The 22,536-nt window shown below is 40.3% G+C and overlaps 2 long non-coding RNA genes across 2 annotated transcripts; both read right to left on the bottom strand.

Moving 5' to 3' along the window:
* Positions 1 to 1,408: 1,408 nt before the first annotated feature.
* LOC142625814 (uncharacterized) lies at positions 1,409 to 2,227 on the bottom strand. Its single transcript, XR_012842408.1, has 2 exons — positions 1,972 to 2,227; positions 1,409 to 1,866 (listed from the first exon to the last, which is right to left on the bottom strand). It is a non-coding gene; the product is annotated as an uncharacterized LOC142625814 (long non-coding RNA).
* Positions 2,228 to 18,997: 16,770 nt separating this feature from the next.
* On the bottom strand, positions 18,998 to 21,291 carry LOC142625813 (uncharacterized). Its single transcript, XR_012842407.1, has 4 exons — positions 21,077 to 21,291; positions 20,904 to 20,960; positions 20,220 to 20,770; positions 18,998 to 19,612 (listed from the first exon to the last, which is right to left on the bottom strand). It is a non-coding gene; the product is annotated as an uncharacterized LOC142625813 (long non-coding RNA).
* Positions 21,292 to 22,536: the final 1,245 nt, after the last annotated feature.

Genomic DNA, 22,536 nt, shown 5'->3' with positions numbered 1-22,536 from the left:
AAGATAACTGTGTAAAAACTATTAAAGGAAGATAAATAAACGACATCAGCTATGTACTGTTGCAAACCCTGTTAAGTACACGATAATGAAGATAAAAATAGAGCATGAACACAGAAAACGTATAAATGAAATAATTTGATCATTAATCACAATTGAGTCACCTCGGATAACTGGATATGGATCTTCAGTAAACCTTTCTGCAACCGGATGTGCCGAATGAACCGCCAGTAAACACTCATCCTCTCCAAACTTCAAGGGGGCCGTCTGCTGCAATGTCTTGATCAACCAAATGAAGAAACCACCCACCCCACCATACCATGATTGCCTAAGATAAGAATAAAACTTGGGCACAAATCCAAAAGAATAGTGCCTAAGTTTTATTCTTAGCTTAGCTTGACATTAATAGACTACAAGATCCATTTGTTGAATTGCCATCCCAGTTAACAACATACCGGGTACATCTCACTAAAACCACCAAATATACACAAGCTTGTTTGTTTGCACAATCAAAATTAGAAGTGAGGAATTGTGCAAATAATGGATCAACAAACTGTTCTAGGAAAATTTCAGAATAATTACAGACCACTGCCTAATTTGCAGCAATGAATTTTTCAATCAAAATAACCATTATCGTTTGCCACTTGAAACAACAGAAAATAATCGCATCCAACTCTGCTATTATAAATTCACTGCTATTTGGACACTAAATCAGACATTCTTAAGTAAAAAGGCAGTGCAAATGGCATGGACGTCATTTCTGTGTATAAATGGTGTAAGGGCTTGCATGGACATATATGATAAGTTTTAGCGCCGTACACAAAGCCCTTAATAGGAAATGGCATTAACTTTCAACTGTTAAAATATAAATACAACCGCTAATAATCATACAAATTAAAGTTTTGGTGTGGGCACGCACTTTATAGAAAATGGTAATTCCTTTTAACTGTTGAAAAATATATACAACTACAAATATTCAAATTGAAATTTCGGTGCTGGACCCAAAGGGCCGTATTTATATAAACTGGCAATTCCTTTTAACAAATAAACATACATATCGCCGGCCATTCAGCATAAATTATAGCCCGTGTCATATTTATAGATTATGCTAAAGTTTTTGATAGAACAAAACTATTTCTCCCTTTTTTTCATATTAATTTAAGATAACGTAGTAGTATTTGCCAGTGGAAAATTGGAATAAAAAATTAGTAACATGTGAAACTGAATGAAGGAATAGTCTGTGTAAAAGTAGTGTACCTTTAAACCTGGCAGGTAATGCCAGCCCGATGCAGATCAAGACGGTGTTATGGCTCGGATAGTCTGTGTATCATATTCAGATATGCACGATCAAGATGGATGGAATGACAGATATGAAAATAAAATAAAAACAACAAAGACTCGGCGCACCACGGAGAGAGAAGAGACCCCGGGCAAATCCCCGTGCGATCTCCCTCTCAAAACACAAAAATCAAAATTTTTATTAAGAGATTGGGTTGACCTGCCATGCAAGCGCACCTGTCATGGCAAAGGTCGAAACAATTAAAAATCTATCGATCGATCAATCAGGGACTCAGGCCCCCTGAAATTAGGCCTTCCCTGATTACTTACACATAGTACAGGGACTTTCCACTTAGCGATTACTACATCACAAAGCCTTGCTTAACCATCATCATCATCATCATCGCATACATAGAGTATAGAGTTCAATATCATATGCTCCATAGAGTGGATTGATTAGCCTCTAGATCTCAGCCGGTTGTGTAGATCTGGTACGGTACAGCCAGCCATAGATGTGCTTCTTCTCCTCGTGGAATCTGTGAATTCCATGGCAGTCAGTCGTAATCGCAGGCTTCCGGTGAATATCCAAGGCTAGAAGAATCGAATCGAACATGAATAACCTTCATAGCTCAGAAACGAATAGATCTACAGGGTAAAGATGATGAGAGAGCGAAGAATCATGAAGAGAAACCTTACCTTAAACACAGCTTTGTAGAAATCTGCAAGGCGGAGGAGACAACAGACTTCAATAGATCGAAATGAAATGAAGAATCTAAAGACGAAAGAAAAAACAAGACAGGGAAATGAAAGAGAGAGGAGGCTGGGGTGAGAGGAAGAAAGAGAGGAGAAACCTAACTTTATAGAGGGGGATTTGAGGATGGACGGTTGAGATGAACGACTTTAAAGGAGAGCAACGGCTATAATAGAAGATACGTGGGAAAGGCATCGCCTTACTTTTCGTGATGCTGTGTGCGGTCGGTAGATATATTAGATAATATCTACAACTATTTGCATATGACAAGGAGCTATGAGCTGGCTACCATTCATTTCAAAGTTAGGTGGTGGATGTTGACACGTCAATGTGCGTTGTTCCTACGCAAATTGGAAATTTATTCCAAAATTGACAGCTGACCTCGCGAAACACGGCACTCCATCCCAGGGCCCGCCAGATAAAGCCCGCACCAGCTCTATCTGTATCAGATTGCACCTTATACAATTTGCATGGATGATTGAGATTTAGGGCGTTTGTTAGAGCAGTTTGAGATATAATTTTTGTAATTTTTAAAAATATATATAGGTGAAAAAGTATATAAAAATATATGTAATATTGTTTAAAATATAAAAATATGAGTTTGAGATAAAAAACAAACGGCCCTTAAAGTTGTAAAAAGTAACCTTAAATCTCAACTAAAAATAACAAAATAAAAGAAAAAAAAAATTGTGAGAGACTTGGAAGAATTGTTAGGTGCAATTGCATTTAGTAATTGTACCAACCCAAATCCTAATATTTCATCAAATCAATCTAAATAAAGCTTGGTTTGAATATAGCGTTTTCTGCGTCCGCGTCTAAGTTTTCTGCATTTTCTGTTTTTTTTTTTTTTCTTCTTCTGCTGCTGCACGGGTCAGGGGGGACCAAGGCACTGTTCATGTTACTGTGCATGAACAATAGCCGCATTTTGCTGACTTTTCAGCACATTTGTGGGTCCCGTGTACTGTTCACGGGACCCACAAACTTCACTTTACAGAATTTTTTTATTAAAAATGGGTCTCACGACACTATTCACACATTTAAAAATTATTTTGCTACAGTGTTTTCAGTTTTCAGCAATAAACTCTATCCAAACGGACCCTAAATGTTTAGAAAAAAAAAAGTTAATCTAAATAAATTAAATAAGGTTTCTAATGTATGTCCTTAAAAACCATTTAAAGAATTTTTTTTTAATTGAGAAAATGAAAAACTTTTTTAATGGGCTTTTTAAATATAAACAATTTTCAAAAATAAATAGTTAAGACCTATAAAATAAAATTAATCAAAAATTTTTTTAGAAATTCACAACTTTTGTTTATAACTTTTTATCATCAGATTAAGATACTAATTGAATTTTGATGTAAATTGAAGGGGGCCATAGCAACCTTGACTTTTGGAAATTTTCAAATATATATATAATAAGATATTCAACAATAATTTGATGGCACTGTTAAAATAAGCTTTCATGATGATACATCTTTGAAGATCAATGAAGGAAGTCATTCCTTTGCTGGATCTGAAAGTATTTCAAAAAGAGATCAAGAACTCAATGATTTTCTACAAAAGAATTTTGAAAAACCTTCTAATTTGAAGCTAAAAGGAGTTTCAAGTAGGAATGGCAACAGATCATGTTCGGGGTGGGTTTTTTAATACCCGAACCCAACCCGCGAACCGCACTCATAACCTGAACCCAGCCCATTGAATAAACGGGCCTTTTTTTAAACCTCAAACCCAGCCCATCGGGCCCCACGGGCTCCAAGGGCCCCGTTGGGCCATGGTACTTCAGGGCCCATTCTGTGGCCCAATCAAATAAAAAAAAAGTTTGCCTGATTTTGATTTTCTCATCAACCAAACGGTAGGGGGAAAAGAACACAAGAAAATCCAAATCTGAACAGATTGGAAACCAACAAAAACCATTATTTTCTCAACAACCAACAGATCGGAACAAGAATTATAAAAAAAAAGCACTTAAACTAGAAAATACAAATTTGATTACAATAGAAAATACAACAGATCAGGAAAAAAAAAACCATTATTTTTCTTTACAATATTTCCCACATCAAAAGTAAAAACAAGATTTAACATATAAACCCTAGGTCTGAAAAAGAAGACCCTACAAAATCAAATCAAACAAGCCGATCATATTCAACAAAAATAGCACTTAAACTAGAAAATACAAATTTGATTCTTTGAACAAAAAGAACGATTTTCAATGTTTCATTGCAAAAGCTTGAGTTCACAACGAGGTGAGGGAGATGAGAAAGATGTGGCCTTGTGAGGTGGAGAAGGGCCTAGCGAGGTGAAGGCAGAGCAGATGCGTCTGCAGGCTGCGGCAAGGTGAGGGAGGCAGGTAGGAAAGACCGGCGAGGTGGAGAATAGAGCGGCGCTGGCGAGGTGAGGTATGCAAGGAGCAGCGGCATTCGGTGAAGGGAGCAACGACAGTCTTGTTCAAGTGAGAGTAAGGATGAGGGTGAGGGAGAATTATAGAAAAACATAATTATTAACCCCCCAAAAATTTAAGAATTTAGACCTTTAACTCCCCAATCTTTTTGAATTAGCCCTTAACACAAGTTTTATACATTGTGAAATTATTTGGGTTTTATATAGCTCCTAAATAATTTTTTTATATTTAGCTTGACCCCCAAAAATATTTTTGGCTTCACCATTGGGTGTAGATAGCTACTAAATAACCTTTTTATATTTAGCATAGCCCCCAGAAAAAAGGTTTTGGCTCCACCATAGGGTGTAGGCAATGATAGAACCCCCAATCTCATGTTTAATCATCAGACTCCACCTGAGCTAAATTTTTTTTTTTTTTTTTAATGTGTAAGAGCTAAAACATAAATTCTAACATAAATAATTCCTTTTTACATACTTAAATGTAAAAAAAGAGCCAAAGAGCCTTATTCACCATTAAATTATTTAATAACCAAGAAAGTGATAGTTCAATAACATTTTCAAAACAAATAATAGGTGATAATTGTCATTGGTCTAAATATAAATGTACTACTAAAATTTCTTTTTTGCCTACTAATAACAACTCGTAACAATCTAACACTCATAATTTGCTAGGAGTGAAAAGGCTAAACCATTAATTCCAAAACTAATCATTTCCTTTATTTAGGAACTTAAAATGTAAAAAAAGAGTCAAAATCTTATATCACAATTAACTCACCTCTAGGTGTTTTCAAAAGATACATCCAAGGTTCCCTCTCCCGTTGTAGAAAGATCTAGCCTAATCTTTTTGTTAGCATAGTCGATAGCGTCGGCCAGGGGATTTTCCTTCATTTTGCCACATTTCACTTAACAGGTTGACGGCAAATAGTGCATCAAGCTGATGGCAAGGGCAGCCGACTCCAACTACCATCCATGTACAATCTATAATAGACCCGACAACCAAGCCAATCCTAACTCCTCCACATTTTTGATAGCTTGTCTTTCAATGGCATTGTGCGTGCCAAAATAAGGCCACTGGGCCTCAGAGGAGTTTGGGCTCACAATCTATTTGTATAGTGGGCTTTTGGATTTCCTACCACGGGTGGCGCTATGCTCAGCAGGCCCGTCCCCGAGTCTCCCCTCTTTTCCCACGCACACTCCTCTCGACTCCTTGAGGGATGATTAGTATTGCTTTCTCTAATCTCTCCACCCTGAAATTGTCAACCCCTTCAACTGAATCTTCTCTGCCTATTTATAGCCAAACTTAGTGGAACGGTCATAATTATTACCCTGGTGGGTGGAAGGAGGGGTCCAAGACTATTACCCATAAATAGAGGTTTAGTTGGGAGTGGAAGGAAATGAGAGTGGCATTGGAACTGGCTCTACCGCTGAGTTTGATGCTCGGTAGGGGCGTTCCCTAGGCAATGGAAGGGAGGTCCAATACCGTTTCATCTAAGTGGATGTTTGGTGGCAGGAAGGAGAAAATGATAGTGGCGTTGGGACCAACCCCACATGTAAGTTCTGTGCTCGACAGGGGCACGTCACAAGCTGTTGTGAGCACTCCGAGCTCAAACCTCTTGGACGGCACGTGCGTTACCATGTGTGATCAGCGTAGGGCTCTTAGAAGAGTTAGTCTTCATGGGCCTTAGGGGGATTGGGCTTGACGGGGGGTGAGGCCCGTACAATAGCCCCCCCTTGATTCATGCTCTGCTTCAGGCGATGAATCAAGGATCTCGGGCAAGTCGTAGTGATTGCTTCCCGCGGATGTATACTCTCGGCACACGGCCAGGGTGATCGTCTTAGCGGATTCCTCGAAAATGGCGCTGTATCAAGTCGTCACGTTAGCAATTAATATTTGGTAGTTGGCGAACTGTCTAGCGGTTCGTGAATCGTGCCCACGCGTGTGGGGGGTTATCCAAGAAAGGGATTTGGGAGGGTTTATTTTTCCCGCCCCTGGCCTTATTAAACGCTTCAAGGTCCTATAAATAGCCCATTCTGGACTCCTTTTTCACTTTTCGCGTTTCTCTTGCTCCCCACCCCTCCTCTGCCGAGCATTCTTCTCCTGCGCAAAAACCTCCTCAGTTCTCCACTCCCTAGAGCCCCAAGTAAGTTCTTTCTACCTCTCTTTCCCTTTCGATTCTCTTCCATTTTATACTCTAGGAATGGGGTTTTCTCACCTACTTACCCCTGGGGCTGCCTTGGCTAGTTTTAGAGAGACCTTTGGCGTCCCAGGGGATGTCGATGTTGCGTATTGCAATGTGGGCGACCTCGAACTTCAGAGGGCTGCTGACTCGAATGTAGTGTTCTTCCCGCTGATGTCGATACTCGAGAGTGGGGTTAGGTTCCCTGTAGACCCTCTTGTAATAGGTACCCTAGGGTCTTAAGGCCTGTGCCCCAACCAGTTTCCCCCCAACGTTTATAGGGTTGTTAGCTGTGTCATCAGGTTAAACCATATGTTCGGGCTGCAGTTGAACCAGCACGACATAAATTTCATGTATAAACTGTGCGGCAACTTCGCCCGTGGTTATTACTTGAAAACTAGAGATACCCAAGTCCGGCTTATATCCTGCTTGCCCGACTCTAATAGGAACTCGGCCGAAGAGTTCGTTCGGGTGCATGGTAACTGGCATGCCAGTGAGCTTCTTTGCCCGCTCTCACCACGTGAAGTTGGTCGGTACCAACAATCCCCATTTGACTTGTTCTTGCATCTTTTATATATATATATATATATATATATATATATATATATATATATATATATATATATATATATATATTTTTAGCTGACCGGTTTGTTCCCGGACTTGTTGCAGAATCTAGAAGGTTCTTCCCAGACAGTCGAGTTATACACGCGCGAGACCTCAACTTCGTTCTTAGGTCGGAGATCATCGTGCACGATGACAGGCAACTTAGGGTGTCTCATTTAATCCTCGGCGTCAACCCTGTGTACACCACTTGGCAAAACTTCGGCCAGGCGCTTTTGGTAGACAGCCCGCTCCTGTCGTACATTGACGTGCGGTACAAGACATTCCTTCCCTCCGGGCTCACCCCAGGCGAGGCTCGAGAAAGTGGCCCACGCTATACCACTGTAGACGACATCGCGCCGGTGAGGGACGGTTCTGCCGAGCGCGTGTCCCAGAGTCGACGGAGGCACGAAGCGATTAGACAACCAGAGGACGCTGCCCCCGTAGCCGAGGAACCAACTGCCGACCAAGCGGAGAGAGTGGTGAAGCACAGGGAGATGACCTTTTCTCGGTTCATTCCCGGCGCCGGTCCTACGGCTCAAACTTAATCCCCACAAGGAACAAGTCAAACTCCTCCTGGGGGCGAAAACAGGAAGAGAAAAAGGGTTGCCGAGAATAACCCTCCTGCCCCGAGTGACGCTTTGCCGAAGACCCCTCCCCGTGCAGCGGGCGGTTCCAGGCTTCCGGAGGGGCCGGTGGTCACACCCCCTGCGGTTCAGGTTGGAACCAACGTGGCATCCTCTTCCTGGCCAGTAGTCGGTTAGCAGCACACGTTCCGGTTAGGTGACGAGTGCTTGCCGGAAACCGCCAGCGTTCGGCTATGGGACAGGGGCATAGGGGGCGAATGGCCCAAAGTTTGGCACAGGGCCTCATGCTGCCCGAGGATGTCCATTACTATGCGCAGGGAGATGATGAGACATTTGCCACGCAACTACAATGGCATTCCATCACGGTAATGCTCTATTCCCCTTGACTGTGTGCATTGTACTGAGTGGTCTTCTCTTTTTTTCTTTTTTAATATCACCATTTGGCTACTATTCTATCTTCAGGCCACGCAGATGACCAGCATTGTGACCGAGCGGTTGAAGGATGCGACCGAGGCCCTAGAAGGGGAAAAGGCGCTAAAGGCGGTTGCTGAGGCCACGGACAGGGAGAAAGGGGAGGCTGCCGCGGCGTCGGAGAGGAAAGCGGTAGATGCTGAGAACGCTTGGTAGGCCGCTGAGGGAAAGTTGACCTTCCTGGAGGAGAAGCTAGGGGAGACCGAGCTCAAGTTAGCGATGGTGGAAAGCTTGAGTCTAGCCCAGGCTAATGAAATCACTAGCCTGAAGGAGTCCCTCGAAGCCTACGAGGAAAAGTGGTACAATGTCGGCTTCTCGGATGCTGAAAACTCCGCGGAGCCGATCATTCACCAAGCTCGGCGCCATGGTTTCGGGGAGGGATGGTTAGCTGCCCTTCAAGCGATAGGGGTGGCCGCGGACTCTCTCTTGTGGAACCCCGGGCAGATCCCCTACCCGGCCCCTCCTCCCCCTGCCGTTCAAGGTTGGGCCGAGGCTTCAAACGAGGAGGAGACTCCGAGTATGATCGACCTCGTGCGGGATATTAATACTCATATGGAGGCAGCTGACCCGGAGGTTACAAGCAACATCCGCGCTGGGGCCGAAACTGCACCAGACCAGGTCCCACCAACAACTGTGAGCGAAACTGAGCAGCCTGTTCCTCCGCCCACACCAGCCGACCCTGCCGTTTGATAATCCAGCCTTTCTTTGTCTCCACTTTTTTTATTGTTTTATTACTGTTATTATTTTTTCTTTAACGTTTGAAGAGCTCAAATCGCCGGGCTGTGGCAATGGAACAATTTCCCTATCTTCCAGACAGTTATAATTAATGTCTTTTAAATATCGTTGTTTCAATTTATACCGTTTAAATGCCGCTTGATAACCGCCGATCCTGTATGCGATTATTCTCTTAATGTTAATGTTGTTGGTAAATGCCATCATACCTTACTTTCTCGCTTTTGGGGGCCGAGAGTAGCCCTTTTGAATTCAAGCCGTAGGGGCTTATGTCCCTGGATGCCCGGCGTAAGTGAACGAGTCCCTGTACCTACGTGAGACTAACGTAAGGTTTTCACCTGCTCGGTGATAGGAATCGGACCGAGGGCCGGTCTTTGTCCTTAGATAAAAATAGCGTAAGGTTTTCACCTACTCGGTGATAGGAATCGGACCGAGGGCCGATCTCTGTACTTAGATAAAATAGCGTAAAGTTTTCACCTGCTCGGTGATAGGGCTTGAACCGAGGGCAGGTTTCTGTCCTTAGATAAAAATGGCGTAAGGTTTTCACCTGCTCGGTGATAGGGCTCGAACTGAGGGCAGGTTTCTGTCCTTAGATAAAAATAGTGTAAGGTTTTCACCTGCTTGGTGATAGGGCTCGAACCGAGGGCAGGTTTTTGTCCTTGCCGTGAATGAGTTGCCTTTACCCCCGCGATTCTCTTTATAATTCTTGCCTGGCGATAATAACTTGAAATAAGAAAAGAGGGCTAGCTAAATCAATGTCTTCGTATTAAAAATGCAGTAATGCCAGAGTACATCAGGTTTGTATCTTTGGAGGGTGTCCGATCACTGATAGAATTTTTTCAAATTGCGAACATTCCATGGCCGGTGGAGCGGTTTTCCACCAAATCCTCCAGATAGTATGCCCCTGCTCCGGCAATAGCAGTCACACAGTAGGGCCCCTTCCAGGTCGAAGCTAGCTTTCCCGTGCTCGTCTCTCGCGTATTCCCCACTAACTTTCAGAGTACCAAATCTGCCGCGGCAAACTCCCTCCTTCTGACAGCTCTATTGTACCTCGGGCAAGCTTCTGTTGATACTCTGCCAGCCGAATGGTGGCCACATCTCGGTGTTCCTCCAGCAAGTTCAGCTCCTTGGCCATCAACTCCTCGTTCTTGTCAGAAGCGAATCCCGCAACTCGAGCGCTACATAGGTTTACTTCAGCAAGATCTCCTCGGAGTTAAAGAGAACGGCGTTTCTCCACCCTGTAAGTTAAAGAGAACGGCGTTTCTCCAGTGGATCTCCTCGGAGTGGTTCGATATACCCATAGGACGCTTGGCAACTCCTCGGCCCATCTACCCTTGGCGCCCTCCAAAATTTTCTTCAGGCCGCTCACGATAGCCTTGTTTGTCGCTTCTGCCTGGCCGTTACTCTGCGGGTAGGCTGGTGTGGAGAATCGGTTCCGGATACCAAAGCTCTCGCAGAACTCCCGAAAAGCCCTGCTGTCGAACTGCAGGCCATTTTTCGATATTAAAGATTCCGGCACGCCGAACCTTGTTATAATGTTCCTCCATACGAATCTCTTAACGTCAACGTCTCGGATGTTGGCCAGTGCCTCGGCCTCTGCCCACTTTGTGAAGTAGTCTATTGCCACCAGCACAAACCTTCAGTTGCCCGTTGTAGAAAGATCTAGCCTAATCTTTTTGTTAGCATAGTCGATAGCGTCGGCCAGGGGATTTTCCTTCATTTTGCCACATTTCACTTAACAGGTTGACGGCAAATAGTGCATCAAGCTGATGGCAAGGGTAGCCGACTCCAACTACCATCCATGTACAATGACTACAATCTATAATAGATTCGACAACCAAGCCAATCCTAACTCCTCCACATTTTTTATAGCTTGTCTTTCAATGGCATTGTGCATGCCAAAATAAGGCCACTGGGCCTCAAAGGAGTTTGGGCTCACAATCTATTTGTATAGTGGGCTTTTGGATTTCCTACCACGGGTGGTGCTATGCTCGGCAGGCCCGTCCCCTAGTCTTCCCTTTTTTCCCACTCACACTCCTCTCGACTCCTTGAGGGATGATTAGTATTGCTTTCTCTAGTCTCTCCACCCTGAAATTGTCAACCCCTTCAACTGAATCTTCTCTGCCTATTTATAGCCAAACTTAGTGGAACGGTCATAATTATTACCCTGGTGGGTGGAAGGAGGGGTCCAATACTATTACCCATAAGTAGAGGTTTAGTTAGGAGTGGGAGGAAATGAGAGTGGCATTGGAACTGGCTCTACTGCTGGGTTTGATGCTTGGCAGGGGCATTCCCTAGGCAATGGAAGGGAGGTCCAATACCGTTTCATCTAAGTGGATGTTTGGTGGCGGGAAGGAGAAAATGATAGTGGCGTTGGGACCAAACCCATATGTAAGTTATGTGCTCGGCAAGGGCACATCACAGGCTGCTTTGAGCACTCCGAGCTCAAACCTCTTGGACGGCACGTGCGTTACCCTGTGTGATCAACGCGGGGCTCTTATAAGAGTTAGTCTTCATGAGCCTTAGGGCGATTGGGCTTGACGGGGGATGAGGCCCGTATAGGCATGTTTCAGTCTTCCTTTCCATTACTTAGAAAAAGAGAGTCACTAATTCAAGTACAAGATACTATCATTATCGCCTCAATAATTAGACATGACATCCAACCCATAATCGCAATTGAAGGCCATAAAAGAGGTTTTTTGAGGTAATATTATGGAAATAAAGGGTAACGGGTAAAAGATCAATTTGGGTACCAAGGTTTTTTCATTGATGTATGAGAAGGCATGGGGTAGAGGCATGTAAACAGTGAAGGCTTGTCCAACTCGTCTAATGCCGTAAAACATTTGTTGTACTTATTTCAGGGGAATAACTGATGCAAATTAAAGGGATACAGGAAGGCAAAAACCTTGCCATTGACAATCCTAGTATCAACAGTCAAGTCCCTAATATAGAAATTGAACGTCAAGTCTCAACTTAAATGTTTTCCCACCCAAAAATATCACAAAATTACAACCAACACCCAAACCTACGGCTACCCATCAGCCCATAGAATCCACGCTTAGCCGAAACCAAAAACCACCACCAACAATAAAATGAACCTAGTCAATTTTAAGCACAATAATTGTTTTAATTTGAGCCCCATCATAGGATTATCTCCTCCAATTTGCCAAAAATTGTTTTATTTTCCTTCGGTCTGGTGTTAGCTTCAAGATCCTTCTTCAGTCAACTCCTCAACCCAAATCCAATAATAATCGATGATGAAGACAATACCAATATATGTGTATTTTTCTATCTAAGTGTGGATTCCCTCAAGATTATCCTCCAGACTTGATCAAGACTTCCCTTTGAAAGAACAGACGAACTCTCACAAGTATGTCTCAAAATTGAAATTGCATTGGGTCACTACTTCAGCCTACTATTTCCGTCGGTGCCTACCAGTCTCCAACCTAACATTCCCATTCAGTGCCTACCGTTCTCGTCCACCATTCTCACCAAAAGGTCTCGTCCGCCGTTCTCAACTACCCAACTACCGTTCTTCGTCTCTTCGCTATAAATAGAAGGGTCGGATTCACTAAAGCCCATCAAAAAAAAAAAAAAACACATACACTGAATCATGAAATGAAGATTTGCTTTTTTCAAATTTTCAAATCCTCCTGCTCACGGCCATTTCTCACTATGGCCTCATCATTCTCAACACCTAGCAACCAAAATCGCTTCATAATCAGTTTGAAATCAACCCTCTCATGGTTCAGTAGAAACATATCCGGAAGAGAATATCTATTACACTAGCATCCTTGCTTCCAGAAGACATTTGTCACTCCAATCCCAAGACCCCCACTCCTTTTGACAAATGTCAAGAACAAACCGGCCTTTGCAACTCAAAGATTATCTTCTGAATGTAAAATATTTGTGTAAATTATTGCCTATAAATAGTTCTCGTGTCCTTAGATCAGCAGAGTTAAGCTGCTGTTTGTTCCGAACCACTGCTTCTAATGGGAGACCAAACAGTTAAAGAGAGACTACGGAAGCCCTAATTTTAAGAACAGGTGTCTCTGCCGGACTTGGATTTCCTGGCCAACCAATTCCAAGGAAGGATGGAAGGCCGATGTAGACCTTGTTATAAGTAGCTTTATGAACAAACATGGTCATTATGTAAGGAAACAAAATTTGTTTGATTCCTAAAACAGTGATGATGTTATAAGAAGGGTTACTACTGAACCATGAAGGGGTTGATTTCAAACTGATTATGAAGCGATTTTGGTTGCTAGGTATTGAGAATGACGAGGCCATAGCAAGAACTGGCTGTGAGAAGGAGAATTTGAAAATTTGAAAGAAGCAAATCTTCATTTCATGATTCAGTGTATGTGTGTTTTTTTTTTCTTGATGGGTTTTAGTGGATCCGGCCCTTCTATTTATAGCGAAGTGATGAAGAACGGTAGTTGGGTAGTTAAGAACGGCGGACGAGACCTTTTGGTGAGAATGGTGGATGAAAACAGTAAGCGCCGAATGAGAATATTAGGTTGGAGACTGGTAGGCACCGACGGAAATAGTAGGCTGAAGTAGTGACTCAATGTAATTTCAATTTTGAGACATACTTGTGAGAGTTCTTCTGTTCTTTAAAAGGGGAGCCTTGATCAAGTTTGGAGGATAATTTTGAGAGAATCCAGACCAAATAGATGGATCTCAAATTATGATCTTGAGAGCTTAAATTTTGGACACCGTTAGTACTTTGGAGAAGTGGGTCAGATTGGTAGTTTCTAAGTCCAAAACAAATACCTAGATTTCAAAATTCAAATCTTTGTGAAAACCTGATAGGACAAGCTTTGCTCGAACATCTTGATTTTCGGTCAAAGTTTACATCAAAGCCAATAGTTGTAGAATCACACTATTTGAGCAATTTTGGATTCTCAAATGAATAAATAGACCCCAAAATTGGAAAGTACGCGAAAAATTGAGCAAGACAGGTCATTCTTAAAAATTTTGACTTTTGGTCAAAATTTGTGCAAAAGTCAATTTTTTAGAAATTGAACTGTTGTGCAATTTTCGAGTCTCGGTTGAAGAAACAGACCCCCAAAATTAGAAAGTACGCGAAAAATTCAGTGGGACAGGCCTGTTTTGAAAATTTTGACTTTTTGGTCAAAGTCAAAGTCCTAATTTGTCAAAGCATTTTTTTTTTCAGGCGGTCCGGATCCAGGTCGATTTTCCGGGACAAACCAGGTCGAACCGGTTCGTGGAGGATGACATCATCCGTGACGTCATAGAGCTGGAATGCGTGTCAACGCGTGGCACGTGCACGCGCGTGAGAGTTTGCCGGCACGTCTGAGCGCGTGGAAGGAGATGGTGGCGCGTGGGAGCGCGTGATCTTGATGTTTGGATCTCCGAAGCATCAGGTGGCGCGTGGAGGCGCGTGGCAACTTCTTTAGTCGCGAAATTTTTGAGTCTTGTCGATCTAAGGCCGCTGGATCGAGTGGTAATGCCACTTTTTTGAAATGAAGTATGGATTTGTATGAATATGTAGGAGTAGGCCGCGATCTTTGAAGCTTGTGGAGGCACGTGGAGGCGCGTGGCAGAGTGTTTGCTCCTGAAATTTTTGGGTTTTGTCGATTTTTGTTGGTTTGAGATCTTGGTGGATTCAGCTTTGTGAAATGAGGTCTGGATTCCCACGAGTTTGAAAAAGAAGTCCGCTGGCATTGTTGGACCTGTAATCCTCTTGGTCTATTTTGGCGGTGGTCGTTCTGACAGCATGTAAAAACTCAGGCAAGACGTAGGTTCATGGCAACCACTGAGTGCCTCTAGTGTTCTCAAGGGTTATTTTTGGGTCATCTTGTCAGAGAATTTGGAAATTTGGAAGAGAAGCCAGCAAGCATTGTTGGACTTTGTTACTATCTTCTTGTTTGTTTGAAGTCCTCAAAGGATTTTTGTGGCATCTTGTCAGAGGATTTAGAAATCAGAAGAGGAGACAGCGGGCATTGTTGGATTGGTTGCCATCTTAGTCTTCTCTATTCTGACAATGTTTGACATTCTTTGAGTTGCAAAATCTGACTTCAAATAATATCTGTTTGGTGGCAGCATTTTAATGACTTGTCAAATCTCCTTTTTTTTGTTTGTTATCTCAGAAGTTTTCTATATAAAGGCTTGCGGAGCATGCATGAAGTTATACAAAGTACAATCTTCTGAGTAACGTAATACAAGGGTAGAGATTTTTTTTAAATTATTTATTTGTTATTTTTTTCACTTTTTGATTATTTTTTTTTTCAGGAAATCATGATGCTTTTTTTCAAGGATTCGAAGATTGGGCAAGAACCACCCTTATTTATTTGTAAGGAGAAAGATGACAAGGATGAAAAGGCTACAACTTTGATTGTTCGTCCGCCCATAATTGGAAGATTTTCAGAGAAATGGGGCCATAACTCTTCTCCTCTCAATTTGCCGAAATGGTCACAAGTTGTTCACTCTGATGGCGGCTCTAATTTGGAGATAGTTACCATTCTTGCTTCATATCACAAAAATGTTGCCAAATCAAAGCCGTACAACACTTTGAAAATATTTCCCAGTTTATGTCTTTCAGTCCTGTAAAAAACTTGTTGAATCTAATAATATCCTTCAGTTTGTTGTATCTCGTTCTATGTTCTATTCCATGCTTTCATTTTATTTTCTATAGTATCTTAATAATATACGTCATTAACAAGCTTCCATAATCTTCTTACACTCCCATTGTCAGCCTGTTTGAGTCCTTTGTGTCCTTTAGTATTCAAATGATAAAATAAAATTTAAAAAAAAACACAAATTATAGAAATATATAATTAGTAGGCCCCACAAATTTTAGAATTTAGACCTTTAACTTCCCAATCCTTTTGAATTAGTCCTTAATACAAAATCTATACATTGTGTAATTATTTGGGTTTTAGATAGCTCCTAAATAATTTTTTTATATTTAGCTTGACCCCCAAAAATATTTTTCACTCTGTCATTGGGTGTAGATAGCTACTAAATAAGTTTTTTATATTTAGCTTGACCCCTAGATATTTTGCTTGACTCCTGAAAAAATGTTTTGGCTCCACCATATAGTGTAGACAAGAATTGAACCCCCCAGTCTCATGTTCAATCATCAGACTCTACTTGAGCTAAAATTTTTTTTTTATAATGTGTAAAAGCTATAACATAAATTCTTAACATAAATCATTCCTTTTTACGTACTTAAATGTGAAAAAAGAGCCAAAGAGCCTAATTCACCATTAAATTATTTAATAACCAAGAAAGTGATACTTCAATAACATTTTCAAAACAAATCATAAGTAGTAATTGTCATTGTGGAAAATATAAATGTACTAAAATTACTTTTTTGCCTACCAATAACAACTTGCAACAACGTAACACCTATAATTTGCTATGCGTGAAAAGGCTAAACCATTAATTCCAAAACTAATCATTTCCTTTGTTTAGGAACTTAAAATGTGAAAAAAGGGTTAAAATCTTATATCACAATTAACTCACCTCTAGGTGTTTTCAAAAGATACATCAAGGCTCCCTCTCCCGTTGTAGAAAGTCCCTAATATAGCAATTCAAAGTCAAGCCTCAACTGAAGTGTTTTCCCACCCAAAACTATCACATAATTACAACCAACACCCAAAACTACCCACTACCTACGGCTACCCATCAGCCCATACAATCCACACTTAGCCGAAACCAAAAACCACCACCAACAACAAAATGAACCTAGTCAATTTTAAGCACAATAATTGTTTTAATTTGAGCCCCACCATAGGATTATCTCCTCCAATTCCCCAAAAATTGTTCTATTTTCCTTCGGTCGGGTGTTAGCTTCAAGATCCTTCTTCAGTCAACTCCTCAACCCAAATCCAATAATGATCGATGATGAAGACATACCGATATATGTGTATTTTTCTATCTAAGTGTGATATGGAGAATGGTCATGGTCATGGCACTTCAATTCCAAAGTTCCATGAGTCGTAATTACTGACAGTTCACAAAACAGGCTATCAAGAAGGCATGGACTGAATTCGAGAGAATAAAATGGGGAGAGCGGTGGCAAGAAGGCATTTTCGAATGAAGGGTGTGTTAAAAACAAATATGTTTTAGATTTTGGTGTTCTTAGTGTCTTATAAGTAACTAACTCCAATTTTTTTTTTTGGAAAAAGAAAATAGGGGGTTAGCTAGGTTATGCCAACCCCTAGGCAGGGTGCTAAGGTTAAAAGCCCCAGGGTCCCATGTGGATGCCCCATCCGCACCAACAGACTCCTGCTGGCAGCTAGACTCGAACCTAGGTGGGTCCTTACCAATTGAGCCAAGCCCCATTGGCAACTAACTCCAATTTATAAATTTGAAAGAATTCCTAACCAAAAAAATAAATTGTGGGAGACACCAATTTTTTATCCAAGGTAAGGAACCTGTATGAAAGGTTAAAGGTAATTAAATAAAGAGGACTGCTTTATTAGTTTGAATGTATGAATTAAATAATTGACAACCAACCTATGTTAATGGCGTTGGTCCAAGTCTCCAACCCACCTTCAAATAAATATATAGCAAAGACAGCCATTCTTACTCCCCACATTCATCCCCTTCCCCTCCAAACTTTCATCACAACTACATATAAGAAAAATAAGAATTCTCAAAACAAAACTCTGTTAACCCATAAATTATATAATTACATGACTGCTTTGAACAGAAACTGTAATCTATTTTCCTCCCCTGGAGCAAAAAAATGAAAGGTCCCACCAATCCAACCTTACTCCACCAAATAAAAACTTCAAAAAACCAAAAAACAACCAACCATATGTTAGCAGCTAATTTATTCATTAGCCTTTCATGCTACTTGAAAGGTAGCAAACAAGTCTTTACAAGGTATAATTACATTCCATCTTGACAAACTGAACACAATAATCTGATTTAAAATTAAAAATATCATCTATCACAAACTACTATTCTCATGAAATCTAATTATAAAAAATATTTAAAAAATTAATAGAATCTTATGAAATCTCAATCATCTATCAAAAACTACTTTACAATGATTGAATTCAAATAGATTTTTTTTTCTTTTAATTGAAACCATTTGCCCTTTTCAGTCTTGTGCCTATGTGCATATTTTTTATTAGTGAAACATTCATCCACTGGCACCAATGAAAAAATAAAAATACAAACTTTAGCTTAAAATAGTTTGTTTTTCAAATCATTAAATAACAGTGCTGAAGCAAAAAATAAAAATGTCAACACAAAAATAGTATGAGATTAGTACTTTCATGTCTGTTTGGCTACAGTTATAAGCTTTGTAGTACATGTATGCAAACACACTTGCTCATAAGTTTTTCCCAGATGCACACTGATTCAACAGTTCGCACAAGAAAAAGGTACTGGTAAGAAATGTAAGTACTGAGGAAGAATAGTGGATCAACAAAAGCTTATAGGTTATAACAAAAAACCTAGATTACAACAAAACTGCAATTATAAATAGATAAAAAAAAATGTCACAGTAGTCATAACAGCTAAAATGGTTGTAAAAGATACATAATAGATTGAAACTAAAGACCAATGGATCAACAAAAGCTTATAAGTTATAACAAAATAACTATATTTCAACATAATTATAATTATAAATTGATAAAATTAAAAAAATGTTATGGTAGTCATATAAGGGTTATAATGGCTGTAAAAGATACAAATTGCCAATGGTAGTTGTTATATAACGGCTATAATGGCTGTAAAAGATTACTATATACCATAAGAAAAGGTACAAATTGCCAATAATATAAGTGCTATAATGGCCGTAAAAGATACATAATAATAGATCAAAACTGAAGACCAAGAAATTGAAAGTACCTACAACCAACTGTATTCCCAGAATTAACCATGTCACTTTATAATGAATAGATTGAAGAAAGTGAATGAATAGACTGCTGAACTTGTATCATTTGAAAAGATGCAAAGCAAATTGCCAATGGTTGTACCGGCTACAATGACCGTAGGTATACATGACAGATCAAAACTGAATGAAAAGGTTCAAAAATGCTAGTATTTATAGATTATACTATCATCACCTCAAACATTGAATAGCATAGAGAGCTTACTTGGGGATCTTCTGCAACTGTCAAAACACCATCAAATATGATAACAACAACCTCATGCTGCTTCCACGTTCAGCCTCGCCACAGCCCACAAAAAGACTCAAATACAGCAGTATAATTGATGCTCTCCAACAATAGCAAAATGCAGTGAAAGGCCACCAAGTACATAATGAGTCATCCTTGCAAGATGACAAGTAGTTTATACAAAGATGCAATCAAGCAGTCCATATTGGACTCCATGATATATTGATATACAAGCAAAGCAAAAGAACTGCATGCTCCATTGCCATAAAGAGTAAATAAATATATTTGCAAGAAATATTGGTGGAGCCAGCCTTTACAAGGGAAACATTGCACATTGTATCTGAAATTTGTTCAATTAACTTGCTGGTATTGCTGCCAATTAGGCCTTAACAAATTATCATCAGTACTCCGCATATCATTGAGGAACCACATCTTTAAAAGGAGAGAAATAGTTTTAAGTTGATACATGACTGATAGTGCAGTATTGTTGCAGAAAATTGTCCAGACATATACCTATTGAAACCAATATAAATTTGAAAGAATCCTCGTGATCTTCAACAACAACAACAGTGCAAGATATCTCTCAATAAACAGTCATTAAAGAATTGAAACACGGCTGCTATGCTTTAGGGCCATTGGAGATGAAATAATCAATTGATACACTAACATGCAACACTACTTTTCTTTGGGCTAAATTAGATTCTCCAATATTATTCGGGAAACCAGAACATAAAACACAATTGCTGAATTGATGAACTTCTTTTATAGCAAATTTCCAATGGCAATATTTCCAGTAAATATTAATTATTAATTATTAATTATTTTTATTTTCATCAACCTATACCTACGATTCCTATAGTGCCCGCTCCATGATGATTGCTTTTTATGGCATTTGAACCCAACATGCAAATTTATTTCAGTTTTTACTTAATAGAACTAACTAATAATTTTATTTTTATAAGTAAAACTATGATAAAAAAAATTGTAACTAAATGTAACCGTCTCTGCAACACCCGTATCCAGTCTTAGCAAATAGTAAAAGTATTACCCTGCACTCCTACCCTATGTTGAAAGAATTGAGTGGTGTCGTTGCAACAAAAAGTAATTTAGTAGAGTATACCTCAAGGCCACGCGAGTAGTGAATCAATTGCTGATGTTGCTAAGCTCATCCGGTAGTAGTAGTCATTGGCATCGCGAACTTAATTAGAAAAGAAATAGCAGGAAGGGAAGGGAAGGACACGGAACACACACCAGAGTGGGAGAGACCCCGGGCAAACTCCCCGTGCGATCTCTCCCTCAAAACCAAAAACGCATCAATTTTTTTATTATGTTTTTTTTTTTTGACCTGCCAAGCAAGCGCACCCGTCATGGCAAAGGTCGGATGACAAAGATCAATCAGAACGATTTTTGCCCTCTCTCAACTCGGGCCTTTCGTCCCGATCTCTCTTATACATCCCTTTACAATTTTTTTTTCCAAGTCCCAATATCCCTCTCTGCTTTTCCCATTCATAAATATTTACATCACACAGTGACACAGCCCAACAACAATTGAGTCGTTCTCATATTGGTGCCGCGTGTATGCCCTCAAATCCAGCAGTTTATGTGAATTGGGAATTGAATGAAAATCTGATTCTGGATCCAAAAGCAGCTCGCCGATTACGCCATGCATGCCTGATACATAAATTTGAAATCCCTCCAGCGATCTTAGACAAACCACGACCTTCCGCGTCGCGCTGTACTCGACAAAAATAGCAAACAAAGAGTTGATAAATTTCAGTAATAGTAGATAAGCGGAGTAACAAACCTTATAATCGAAACCATAGCGGATCCATTAAAAGCTAGGCGAATCTATGAGAGAGATCTGAGAAAACAAATAATAGAGCTGATTATAAATCAGAAACTAGTCGAAGGATTTAGCAATCCAAGGCTCACACAACTAATTATCAACATCAGATTGTGGTGGATTTGAATTCAAACCTTGAATTAGCTCTCTCAGCCAAACCAGAACATCTGAAGGGTCAGCTGGTTTAAGCTGTTGAAGCGGCCACCTACTTGTAGCTCTCAGAGCGATCTAGCTGAATTCGAGAACAAAACGCGTGGCAGAGAAGCCACGCGGAATAGATCTGGATGAGAAACATCGCAGAAAGAAGAGAGGAAGGTAGGCTAGAGGCCTCCAGATTCAATGAATGAATGGTTTAGGAATGCACACCCTATTGTTTATATATGAGAACGGTTACGAAGTGGACGGGTGAGATTGAATATGGTTTTAGAGATGGACGACTATTATGTGACCACGTATGTGGGTCGGTGACTTTGTTTGCGTATTTGCTGGTGTCGCGACTCGTGGGTATTTTCCATGCTGGCTACAGGTCAATTTTCTATAGCGTTGTCGTTAAGCACGTTGGATGGGCTGGGCTGACCTGAACTTGTTAAACACGCTGTCGTGGCACTTGCGTGGAACACGAGGTTTTCCTACCGAACGAATCCGAATCCGAATGCGATCTGATCCGATCCGGTTATACAATCACAAAGTAGGTCAATGACGTGTCTATGCTAAGGAACTTTAATAAGTTGTGTGATTGGTAAAAATTAAAAGGATCGGGTTAATATGTGCCTTAGAGCATACATTAAACTATTTATTTTTGAAAATATTTTATGAAAAATTGAAAAAGTTGTAAAAAATTTTCAATTTTCAATAAAACTTTTTTTAAAAATGATATACTATTGTGTGCTCTTAGGGCAGATATTAGTAAAATCAAAATTAAAAAGCCAACTTATTTTACTATTTAGTTTATTTTTGTTACTATTTATAAGCCCAGTGCACTTTTTTTATTATTCATGGGTCTCACTATACTGTTTTAGCTAACTTTTACCTTTAATTTACTTTCAGTAAAAAGTTTTCAGTTTCAGCAAAATAAGTGAATCTCAAACAGACCTTAAAAATCGACTCTGGGCACCCTTAAACCAAGGGCTATGCACGAGTTAATCAAAGTCAATTTTAGGGTCAAGCAGACAAACAACTTGACCATGGTGGTATGAAAACACTCAACTTGCTATTAACCGTGCATATAGGGGTACTTTATTGTCACAACTTCTTGTGAGCCATCATTCTCCTCCCCCTCTATTTGTTGTGAGCCACAATTCTTCAAAGATCTTGCTAGATTTACAAAGAATAGTGACTCTCTCCAATGAGCGATGCCACAATTCTCCTCCCCCTCTATTTGTTGTGAGCCACAATTCTACAAAGATCTTGCTAAATTTACAAAGAACAGTGACTCTCCAAAGAACGATGACACACAATCTCAACTAGATCTAGCAAGTCTCCAATATGTATGATAGTTTCATCATGACACGTCAAACACTGTTAATTCTTAGGTAATTTCCACTAATCCAATCATCGTAACTCCCAAGTTATGATAATAAAAGTACCCATATAT

This window comes from Castanea sativa, chromosome 2, assembly GCF_040712315.1.
Source record: "Castanea sativa cultivar Marrone di Chiusa Pesio chromosome 2, ASM4071231v1".
NCBI classification, from domain to species: Eukaryota; Viridiplantae; Streptophyta; class Magnoliopsida; order Fagales; family Fagaceae; genus Castanea; species Castanea sativa.
This window is presented reverse-complemented; position numbering and strand designations above follow the sequence as displayed.